The following is a 12,373-nucleotide window of genomic DNA, read 5'->3' on the forward strand; positions in this document are numbered from 1 at the left end:
TTATCTTTGACTGACTGCTTTCTTCCTCCTTTTTTCCATGGATTTCTGTCTTGAAAGAACCATGTTTTTCCATGGCTGGTAGGGTGTTCCTAGCCTTTTGTGGGTTTCTCCCTTATTTCTGTTTTTTGTAGGTTGGTAATGTGTGTTTAATAGGGATAACAATACACTAGTAGTATATTTCTGCCAAGTTTAAATTAATCTTTTTGGGGTGACCTGGCAATCAGTTGATGCTTATTTCTACAATAAAAATAACATTCTTTTTGTGTGGAATTACTCCCAAACAGTCAAACTAGGAGTCAAGTACTTTATTTTTTATTCTGTCTCTTCCAACTTAGAATTTGGGTTTGATGGTATCTTCTAATCCTTTGGAAGGATGTGAACAGAGATAATACTTGCTTTTAATATACAGTAAAACTTTACTTCTCTAAAATTTATAATAAAATATGAATATTTTAAAGGGTAAGTTAATATAAAGGGCAATAATGCCACATATGAATGATTTAGATAGCATGATACAGTGGAAAGGATTGTAGATTTGCAACCAGAAGATCTTGGTTCACTTCTGCATTGGTGAATTTTATGTTAAGAACAAAATAACTCCCTCCCTTCCCCCCAAAAAACCCCTAAAACCAAGAAAATGTTATGGATAGGGGAACTGTTATATTAACTTTTTTTTCAAAATTAAATGTCTTTCAGTTCATGTTGTTTTCTGAAAAAGAAATCAGGAGATGAAAGATCATAAAGAATACTTTAAACTCATTGGCTTAAAGCAATATTAATGCTTTGGTATTTATCTTTCTAGTTTCTGTCCAATGCATATAAAAAATAAATATCAAAAGCTCATATTATAACTGCTATTATATAACTTGGGCTTTTACTTGTATAATACGATAAACCCTTTCCATTTTGATAAATATGTGGTATTATCTTTAAGGCTATGATAGTTTATATTCCATTATCTTGTCTTTAAGCAATCTTGTTAAATACGTTTCTAATATTTCAGTGTTACAGATAGGATTGTAATGAACTTCCTTTATATATAGATCTATTCCTCTCCTCTTTTCTTTTCTCTCACCTCCCCCCCTGCTTTCTCTCTCTCTACTGTGTGTGTATGTGTGTGTATATATGTGTATCTTTGAGCACATGACTGGATATTTCATTAGGATTAGTTCTTTTAAGGTTTTTGTTGACCTTTCATCAAGGCTTTAATGAATTGCAGTCTCACCAGAAGTGCATATATGTGTATATACCTTGCCAGTATTGAGTAATGTGACATGTATTATTTATTTATACATAAATTACATATGTTTTCATTTATTTATATGTAAATAAATATATAATTGAAGTAAATTGACAATGTTATATTAATTTCAGGTGTACAGCTTAATAATTTAACAATTCTATTACTCAGTGCTCACCAAGATAAGTGTAGGTACCATCAGTCACCACGCAATATTATTACATTATTACTGGCTATAATTCCTATGCTGTACTCTTACTCCATGACTCTTTTATAACTGGAAGTTTGTACCTCTTGATCCCCTCCATCTATTTGCCCATCCCCCAGTCCACCTCCCCTCTGGCAACCACCAGTTTTTCCTCTGTATTTAAAAGTCTGGTTTTTTGCTTGCTCTTTTGTTTTGTTTTTTAGATTCTACAGATAAGTGAAATCATACAGTCTTTGATTTATTTCACTTAGCATAATACCATCTAGGTCCATCCATCTTGTTGCACGTGGCAAGATCACATTCTTTTCTGTGACTGAGTACTCTTCTACTGTATGTTTGTACCATATCTTTATCCATTCATCTGTTGGTGGACACTGGGTTGCTTCCATACCTTAGCTATTGTAAATAATGCTGCAGTAAACATAGGGGTGCATGTATCTTTTCAAGGAAACTGAGGCAACTTCTAAATGACGTACTTAACTCAGAAGAGGCAATAAGATCTTCATACAGATAAGCGGAAAGAAGAAAATAAAAGCAATCTGTAATCTTTTACCAACACAGGGTCTCATACTTTGTGGTGTGTGTTTGTGTGTCTGATATTTTGGTTTCCTTAAGGTTTGTTTATAGTGCATGATTTCTTTTCAATATGCAAGTTTTCATTTTTAATGTGGTTAAAATCAGTCTTATTTATTTATTTATTATTTCTTCTGCCTTTGACTGAAAGCCCTACCATCAAGTTTTATATATATCATCTGATATTTACATTTCAAGTTTCTAGTTTCTCAAGTTTAATATTTAATCCATTATTTTATTGTATAGTGTCAGGAAGGGTTCTAAGTTAAAACAGTTTTTAAATTGGTTTGCCAGTGGTCTAACCACCACAAATTATATAAGCCTTCCTTTCCCTCAGAATTGAAATGCTACCTTTATCAGATAATAAATTATTATTTTTGAGTTTTCTGCTTTGTTCCATTGAATTGTCTTTTCCTCTGCCAGTACTGCATTAATTTAGTTATTATAGCTTCTTAATATGTTTTAAAATTTGGTATTATAGTTCAGGGTCATCCGCATAACTTTTCCTTTTAAAATATTTCTTGTCTCTTTTCCTATTTTTATTCTTCCAGATGAATTTTTAGGAATCATTTTATCACGTTCCAAAACAAATTCTAAGTGCAAATTTTAAGCAGTTTCATTTTTTTTCTTTTTATGCTTTTTGCTGTATACTCAGATTTCAAACATTGGTCTTTGCAGTTCTTTTTACTTTTAAAGTTGATTAATGAAATAATTTTACAGTTAGAAAGTTTATTTGAGGGGGCGCCTGGGTGGCTCAGTGGGTTAAAGCCTCTGCCGTCAGCTCAGGTCATGATCCCAGGGTCCTGGGATCGAGCCCTGCATCGGGCTCTCTGCTGGGCAGGGAGCCTGTTTCCTCCTCTCTCCCTGACTGCCTCTCTCCCTGACTGTGATCTCTGTCTGTCAAATAAATAAAATATATATAAAAAAAAAAAAAGAAAGTTTATTTGAAACAACCTGGGGTAGAAACTGGCTAATGAATGAGTTGGTTACTAGTGCAGGATTAGAGACTCTGAAGAACGTCTCCATTTTCTTTAATATGTGTTTTTCTTGCTTGAATGTAGAATTGTGCTGTGCCTGTAGTATATAAAAATCAGCCAAACTATCCCCTTGGTTTTAAATTATGCAGTTATTATCTTATTTTTGAATGATGAGCATGATTAGAAACAAAAGACTAGCTTAACTTTTTATAGGTATGTAAAACTGTATTCTTTTTTTTTACTACATTATATTAGTCACCATATTTGATTCCATTCCATGATTCATTGTTTGCTTATAACACCCAGTGCTCCATGCAATCCATGCCTTCCTTAATACCCACCACCTGGCTCACCCATCCCACCACCCCCCTCCTTTCTAAAACTCTTAGTTTGTTTCCTGGAGTCCACAGACTCTTCTGGTTCGTCTCCCCCTCCAATTTCACCCCTTCATTTCTCTCTTCCTTCTCCAAATGTCCTCCATGTTATTCCTTATGCTCCACAAGTAAGTGAAACCATATGATAATTGACTCTCTCTGCTTGACTTATTTCACTCAGCATAATCTGCTCCAGTCCTGTCCATGATGATGAAAAAGTTGGGTATTCATCCTTTCTGATGGCTGTGTAATATTCCATTGTATATATGGACCACATCTTCTTTATCCATTCATCTGTTGAAGGGCATCTTAGCTCTTTCCACAGTTTGGCTATTTTGGACATTGCTGCTATGAACATCGGGGTGCAGGTGCCCCTTTCTTTCACTACATTTCTATCTTTGGGGTAAATACCCAGTAATTCAATAGGGTAGTTCTATTTTTAATTTCTTGAGGAACCCCCACACTGTATTCTAACAGAATTACTTATATATAAGGGTGTCTATGCAATATAAATTATAGAAAATGAGATATTTAATATATTCATCATATAAATATATGAGCTCATTTAAGCCATCAGATGGGTGTTGACCATTTTAATGAACATTTTATAGTTTATTTATGACATTTATTACTGTGTATAAGCAGAATACCAGGTATAATTACTCTTTTTTACTCTGAAATTTCAACGTTAGTATCATCTGTTGCGATCCACTTGTACTGTGGTGATGCCCTCGGGTATGACAGAGGTACTTTGCTCCTATGATAAATGGCCCTGCTTCACTATGCTGTTTGATTGTATTTATTTTTATAGAGTTTTATGTCCTGCTGCCCGCCTCTCCCTAGCTGCTAATTTTGCTGCTATCAGTGTGCCACACTCTGGTAATGTTTCACTTCCCCCCTTTTTTTGAATACTGCTTCCAGTCTGTGATAGACTAGTAGTCACATTTAAGCCAGTGTTGAAAATAAGAGTTCATAAGCTAGGAAAGCCTGAGGCACTACTTCTGAGAAAAATCATATGACCACTGGTGCATAAACTTAGTATCAATTTTGAGAGTTGAGTTTACTTACTTCTTAGTTCTGGTTTTGGCTATATTTTTATTAGCTGAAATTGTCAGATGGCAGGTCAAAGTTTATTTGTAAGTCCTATGTTTGGGACTAAATCTGTTTTCTCAACGAAACAGTGTGAGGAATTTTAGTTACACTGCTGGGTTAGTTCAGTACACACAACCTTTTTTTTTTTTTTTAATCCACAAAAAATGTTTAAAGTAATCATTTATATCTAATTATTGTTCATACTATTTTGAAGAAGTAGGCAAGGCCACTGGCTGAGGTTGGTGAGGACGGGAGGTAGGGAAACTAGAGGGGAGGAGTGAAGGTTTGTAATGGTAAGGGGAGTTAGGGAGTGAAAGCTAATTAGGAATATGCTTAGTCTTGCCTAAGTTGTCCCAGACTCCGCTGAGCTTAGTCAGCAGTTATGGGGGCTCTAACAGTGAGGTTGTATAATTTCTATAGCAGTGCTTAGCTGCTGGACATAGGACTGGAAAAGAGGCTTGATTGGACTGCTTTAGAGATGTGAAGGGCAGATGTAGCAGGAGAATATTGTAGTTTAAGATGTTAGAGGTTCTGATCCCTGAGTCTTGGCTGGTGGGCAGGATGGAACAGAAAATCTGAAGGAATTGATCAATTTGTAGAAAAATGGGAGAAAAGGGTTTGGAGATTTCAGTGAGGTTTTAAACTAAGTAGATTAAAAGTAGTAATTATGAGAGCTGAAGGAATAGAAAATGTAACAAAATAGAAGTATCAGCTTGGACATCTCGTCCTCTAGGAAGGCTTTCCTTGCCTGTTGGGTCTTGTTAATTGCCTTCCTGTGTGCTGTGGCCCCTCATACTGTACTCTTACCAAAGTCCTCGTTGTATGTTAGGGATCTTATCTGTTTCTGTTCCCCACTGTAAGCTTTATGACTGCAAAGATTGCTTTAATTTGCCTGTTTTACAGTGCCCTGGTACCTATGAGGAACCTAGTAGGTGTTAAATAGAATAAAGAGGAAGTCCTGTTCATAGTGGGTAGTTTAGGAGGACAGTCTTCAATGGGAGTTGCTAATGCTAAGAAGAGGTTGGAAGTCTTCAAAATAGAACAGACAGGAAATGGGGGTATGGGTAATCTATCTTCATACTGTAAGTTCATATTAGAAATTCAAATTAGTGCTTTATTTTGGTTGTCCCCTGATTTTTTAAGGTTTTGAACATTTGTATATCATGTACCAGGTATTTATTTTGCTTCCTTACTAATTTTGGAATTGAAGTTTTACCATTCCCATTATTCTCTTAGTACACTAACTTTAGTTTCTTCTTCATCTTTACCTCATGAAACACATTTTTAGGTATAACATTCTGTATTTAGAAAATCTCTGATTAACTTGAAATCTCTACTGTGCCCTTAGAAAATTGTAAGATCAGCGTAGTGTTTGGTTTGTAGAAGGAAGTATGGTCTGGTGGAGTCATACAGATATGAGTGAATCCCTTTTAGTTTTTTTTTTCCTCCTTTTTTTTTGATTGCTGTGAGATTTTTACTATTTATAAAATTTGTATGATAACATCCAATCTCTCAGATTTCTCATGTGAATTAGATCATATATGTAAGTCATTTATATAGGAGATGAATAGGTGTTCAGTGCAAATCTCTCTATAAATGTCTGCTTTTTCAATCAGTTTGACTCTGTAGGATTACAGATAGCATTTAATGTTGGCAAATATCTGTAGAACCACCTGTTTGCCTTCATTCAGAAACAAAGCAATCTGGTAATGTCCATTACTTAGATTGTAGGGATAATTTGAGAGTTTTTAGAAAATGTTTAAGGCGGTCTTGATTGACTGGTAAAGAAGCTGAAGAGCAGAGAGGGATGAGGTGATTTGGCTTAGGATGTGTAGTTGGTTAGTTTTGGGTTTCAGGGTCATCTACTATTAATGGCTCAGTAAGTGTAAGGCTTCATTCATTAGATACTCCTGGGATGTCTAAATTTCCTGATTAGAACCTGACTTTTAACTGACAAAAAGAGCTTATCCTTTTTGCTTTCATATGTGTTTTAAGTTTCCTTTAAAAGATCCAGTGGTGGGCACCTGGGTGGCACAGTAGGTTGAAGGTCTGCCTGTGGCTCAAGTCATGATCTCAGGAGTCCTGGGCTGCTCAGTGGGGCGTCTGCTTCTCCCTCTCCCCTGACCCCTCTCACCACTCCTCTGTCTCTCAAATAAATGAATAAAATCTTTAAAAAAAATGCACTGACCTAAATATCACCACATTTCAAAAGCCAGATGTTACTTTTACAAATTATTCTTTGGTTTAAAGCTAGTTTTTTTTTTTTTTTTTCCTCTCATCAACTCCCAACATTTAGTTTAAAGCAGTGCCACCCAGTGTAGCTAGTATGTGAACTGTGTATAATTGGTCTTTTATGAGATAAGTAGCTTGAGCCAGATTGTTAACCAGTCCCCTGTGGCCTTCACTGAGTTCATTTTCCTGTGAAAAAAGCTGAGTTAAATAGTGTGCATTGGATGCCATTGGTTTTCATTCTGGTGCAGACTCCTCTCATTGTGGACTTGTAATAAACCATTCTTAGACTATCACCTGTTGGCAGACCACATTTGATCTGAAGGATTATTATATGCCAGTGCTTTTAATTTATTCATTCAGCTAATGCCTGTTGAGTGCCTACTGTGTGCTAGATACTGTTCTAGGTTTTGGGAATATAGCAGTGAATAAAACAAAACAGTCTGTCATCTCATGGGGCTTGCAGTCTAGTTCTGTTAGAAATAACATTACTATTTCTCATTTCTCAGAAGTTCTGTTGTTTTTGTAATGAACTATTTTTGTAGTTCAGTTCTTTGCTCTTGAACCTTTGACTTAATTGTGGATATTTACATGTAGTTAGTGTAAGATGTAAGAACATTTTAAATTTAATCATCTTTATTTTTAAGTTGATTCTCCTCAGTCTAGGTATAGAATTATATTATCCATAAATAATGGTTATTTCTCTCTTAAATCAGAACTTCTGAAATATTAATAACTAACAGTGAAGATAGTAGAATTTTTATCCCTGATTTAATGGAAATGCTTTTCATATTCACTAGAAAGTATGATGTTGGCTTTTGGTTTAAAATAGTTTAAATCATTTTGAGGAAGTAGTATTATATATAGTTCAATATTCTTGAATTTAAAAAAGAAAATGAAAGGGAATTGAATTTTATCAAATGCTAAAAAAGGTAGCAGATAGCAGAGACTCCCTGATTTATCAGTAAACCATTGATTTAATGACAGTTGTAGCAGACAGTGCTTAAAAGAAAACTCAGCAGGTAAACTAAAAGCCAAAAAACTTAACATTTTTTCTTAACGTTTGTTTTTAGTAGACTCAGTCATGGAAGAATGAGGGAGGAGATGTAGAGAATTACTGTGCTTCTATCATTGTGACTAATATAGGTCCTTTTTTTTTTCCCTGAGTGCAGTTGTCCCCAGAAGTACTAAATTCAAATTTAGAAACCCCATTTATATTACAGTCAGTAACATTTATAATCAAGTTCACACTGATTATGTAGAGACAAAATTTTATGGTATCAGTGGAAAGATAATAAATATAAACATCTTTATTTATAAATTCATTAAGTGATAATTTACTAAGTACATATGGTATACTATGCACTGTACATACATTTGCCTAAGTAAATACTTATAAATTGTGTTAAGGATTGTGAAAGAAAATGTAGAAGGTACTGGGAAATGGGAATGTGAGAACTTAATTTAGGGAAAGAATCTCTTAGGAAATTCATTTAAGCTGAAACCTGAAGGATTGTTAGGCTACACAAGGAGTTACAGGAAGAGGAAGTATACTACCATCACTAAATAGGCATTGTGCACTGACATCTTTCCGTATATTACTCCACTTACTAGCCCTGTTAGTTGGATAATATTATTCCCAAATTTAAGATAAAGGAAACTGAGGATTGAAGAAATTCATTAACTTTTTCAAAGCTACCCTGCTGTTAAGTGGTGCTGCTGGGATTTCATCAGGTCTTTCCAACTCCACAGCCAAAGCTTTAACTGCCATGTTATGTTAGGGAGATTTGAGAATATTTTCTTAATTATTAAATAACATAAGTTATATCTTCCTATTTTACTTTTTCTCATTTTTACACCAGAGCCTTGTGTTCTATAATTAGAGTTAAGTAGGCCGCTTAGGGTATGTACACATAAATATTAAAGATATATAAATGTGTGCACACTTGCATATATACCTACATATTTATGTTTATATAACTTTAACTTTCTGATTTTAAAAGTAACAAATTTGAGAGATTTTGGAATCTTTAGAAGAGCAAAAGAAGGAAGTAATCTCATGATTCACAGATAACCATACTGACATTTTATTATGCTTATTTCAGTATTTAGGCATTTATTATTTTTTATTTATTTTTATTTATTTTATTTTTATTATTTTTTTAAGATTTTATTTATTTATTTGACAGACAGAGATCACAAGTAGGCAGAGAGGCAGGCAGAGAAAGAGAGGAAGGGAAGCAGGCTCCCCGCTGAGCAGAGAGCCCGATGCGGGGCTCGATCCCAGGACCCTGAGACCATGACCTGAGCCGAAGGCAGAGGCTTAAACCACTGAGCAACCCAGGCACCCCAGCATTTATTATTTTTTAAATTGTAATCAGCCTGTGTATACAAAATTATTTACTGATAGGCATACAGTGTTCAAATGAAATATACAAAATCTCTCTGGTTTTGGAATCTAGTAATTTTTTTTTTTTTTAAGATTTTATTTATTTATTTGACAGAGATCACAAGTAGGCAGAGAGGCAGGCAGAGGTGGAGGGGGAAGCAGGCTCCCTGCTGAGCAGAGAGCCCAATGCGGGGTTCGATTCCAGGACCTTGGGATCATGACCTGAGCTGAAGGTAGAGGCTTTAACCCACTGATCCACCCAGGCACCCCTAGTAAATTTTTTAAAATAGTTTCATAAAATACTGATTTTGGCCTTCATATAGTAGTGAGAAGGAAGAGGTTTCACACTTTTCATGAAGTCAAATAAAAGGCATTCTGTTATAGTAGTCCTCTTTGGGAGTCAAATTTGGTAAATCATTCTTTAACCTTGTTGATCTGATGGAGTGACGTTTTTATAAGAGATATTTATAATCTAATTTCTGTTCTGTTTTTCTCATTTTTAAGGACTATAAATAAGTTTAAAGAGTAAGACCTAATCTTGACTTGTAGTTTACCATTCAAGAATATTGTACTAATTGTGTCACTATTTTTTTTATGCCATTACTTTTCATTAACTGATTTTCATCTGTTGCATGAAGTCAGTTTTGTGTGTACAGAAAAATAAGCCATTTGGATTTCAGCCTTCTATTTAAATGACAGTCCCACTCCCACAGGATTTTGTTTCTTTCATTTGAATTTTTTAGTTTCTACCATGTACCTATGCCTTTGCTTTTGTAGACAGACCCCAAGGATGCCAGAAGAGTTTAAAAATATGTGGAATATAATCCTTGCCACATTTTATGTTTATTAACCAATTTTAAAAAATATTAAAGGTCAGATTTTGTTTTTATCAAACTTAACATCTTGCCTTAAATGATATATGCCTATTCCTTTTGGGTTCATTATCTGTCACAGTGATTTGTGTTGAGGTATTTCTTTTGTGCACATCTACCTCCAAAAGATTTTAAATACAATTGCAGAACTTTACATTTGTAACTTGAGAAACAAGGAAACACATTTTAAGAAGAAAATCAGAATGCCATTCCATAACAGTCATACATAAATCAGTGAAATAAAATTCATTTTAAAAAGCATGATAATTGTTCACTGTAGTTTAATTTACTTTAACTCTTATTTTAAAGCTGGTGAATATAAATTGAGTTTAGATATTAGCCAGGTATCATATTATTCACATGTAAGCCCTAAAATGATGTGTGTAAATAATTATTTTGTCTTAGTTCTTTCTATGGTAGTAATTTTTTATTGAAAATGTCTCCAGTTTTTAAATATATAAGGTGCAATCTTTTTTTCTTTTCCAGCCATAAAAGTTATTTTAAAGTATTTTCCTTTTTCTTCATATAGTATTTCTTTAGTATGTCTTTTTTCTGTACCTGTTACCAAATCTCTTTTCTGTCCTTTTATTTTTTGTTTAGATGATTGTTCATTAATCTCTCCATCTAGTCATTCAATAATTCGTTCAAGAAATGTTTATTTAATTTTTATTATATGCTAGGTATTTAGCTAGATGATGTGGAGAGGGGAGGAAAGAAGGAATGGGAATTCCGTTTTATCTATTCTAGCAACATTATGAAGTATGACTTACGTACCTTTTCTTGTGGGGTTGTCACATGGAAATAGATTTTACCATTTCCATTTTACAAATGAAGACTTGGGTTCAGAGAGATTTAAGGATTTGCATAGAGAACATAGTTTATAACTGACATAACTATGATTTGACTCCAAGAATATCTGATTTTGCAGTGTTGTTTGCTTTCCTTTATGGGAGACAGGTAAATAAAGTACACTTCTGGTCTTCATGGGGTGTATGGTTTAGTGTTCTCTGTGCTTTGTGAAGATGCTGCTGGGCTGCTTGGGAGAGGGTGTGAGATTCGAGCTATCTTCTCAGTCTGTCTCCCATGCAACAAGAGAGTCTCCTTTAAAAATCCATTTCGCTTACTGGGCTTTCTCTAGCATTTCAAGTGAAAATGGATTTTGCAGCTAAAAAGAAAAAAGCTTCAACAAAAGGAAAAAAAAAAACTTAAGATTTCACTGGTTAAAAAAACTTAAGATTTCACTTAAGATTTCATTTCACTGGTTCGAAATTTTTATACATTTAACCTAAGTTTGTAAGGAGAGAGGTGGTGTCATATACAGAAAGCAAAATAGGATGCCAGGAGATGAATATGAGGAAATGCTGAAGATAAATATGTAAAAGGAGTTATAAATATACTACTGTGGGAATACAGAGATGGGAAAGAGCATTTTCAATTTGGAGGATGAAAGCTTGTGAAAATAATGCCATTTGAGTCAGGGCTAAGGTAATATTTGGCACTGTAGAAGGTAGGGGGAGGGTAACAGTGAGGATGGGTAGGGAACACTGCAGGTAATGGGAACAGTATGTTCAAAGACCTAGAGGCAAAGATGAGGCATATCTGCAAATAGTTTAATGTGTCTGGAGAGAAACTGGATTATAGGAAATACAGACAAAACGGTTGATTGATGTCAGAATATGGGAAGCGTTAAATGCCTAAGGAGTTACTTTGCCGTAGGTTGTGGGAAACCTTTAAAAAGTGTTTGGAAAAATAAAGTTATGAAATGTGTTGATACTGATTAAGGAGGATTGATTATAAGCAGCACGTAAGATGGACTGGCTGAGGGAAAACCTACTGTAGCAGTCCAGGTACTGGCAGTGGGAATGAAGGCTAGGAACCAAGTATAAGCGATCATGCGAAGTCTGGATTGTTGGGTGTGAATTAGTTATCAGAGGTGATTCCAAGGTTTCTATCCTGGAGGAAAGGGAAACTGGAGTGCCAAGTAGGGATTCTGAGTGTTGAGATTTATCATTTGTATCTTAGGTGATTCCAAAAAGATATGAGGAGTTTATCACAAGTATTTATAGTAGCATAGAAAAGACAGGAAATCAGAATGAAGCCTAAAAGGAGTAGGGATACAAAATTAACCCAGAAGGTAAAAATGCAGAGATGCACCGAATAAAGGTACTCTCTGGTTGCTGAGGTAGGGCAAGAGTGTAACTGTTTAGCTTCCTAGCAACTAGGAAAGCGTTAATTCTGTGTATTATACTGTCTCGAAGCAAAGCAGATTCACAGTCTGTGCATAGCAGTTAGGAGTATAATATTTTTTGGTGAGAAGGCCTGTGAGAATTTTCCTTCATAAAAGCCTGTTGGGCCGCTTAATTTTGTAGTCAGCAGTTATCTCTAGTAAAATAGCATCAAGTATTCAGTTGAATTTTCA

The 12,373-nt window shown here is 34.7% G+C and overlaps 2 protein-coding genes across 2 annotated transcripts in view; one reads left to right on the forward strand and one right to left on the reverse strand.

Annotated features, from left to right (window-relative positions):
* SUPT3H (SPT3 homolog, SAGA and STAGA complex component) overlaps window positions 1-12,373 on the forward strand; it is a 566,769-nt gene that overhangs the window by 21,022 nt on the left and 533,374 nt on the right. The window lies entirely within an intron of this gene.
* Window positions 1-12,373, reverse strand: part of LOC125102234 (runt-related transcription factor 2-like) — a 46,457-nt gene that overhangs the window by 15,652 nt on the left and 18,432 nt on the right. The window lies entirely within an intron of this gene.

The sequence above is a fragment of the Lutra lutra genome, chromosome 6 (genome assembly GCF_902655055.1).
Source record: "Lutra lutra chromosome 6, mLutLut1.2, whole genome shotgun sequence".
Lineage (NCBI taxonomy): Eukaryota > Metazoa > Chordata > Mammalia > Carnivora > Mustelidae > Lutra > Lutra lutra.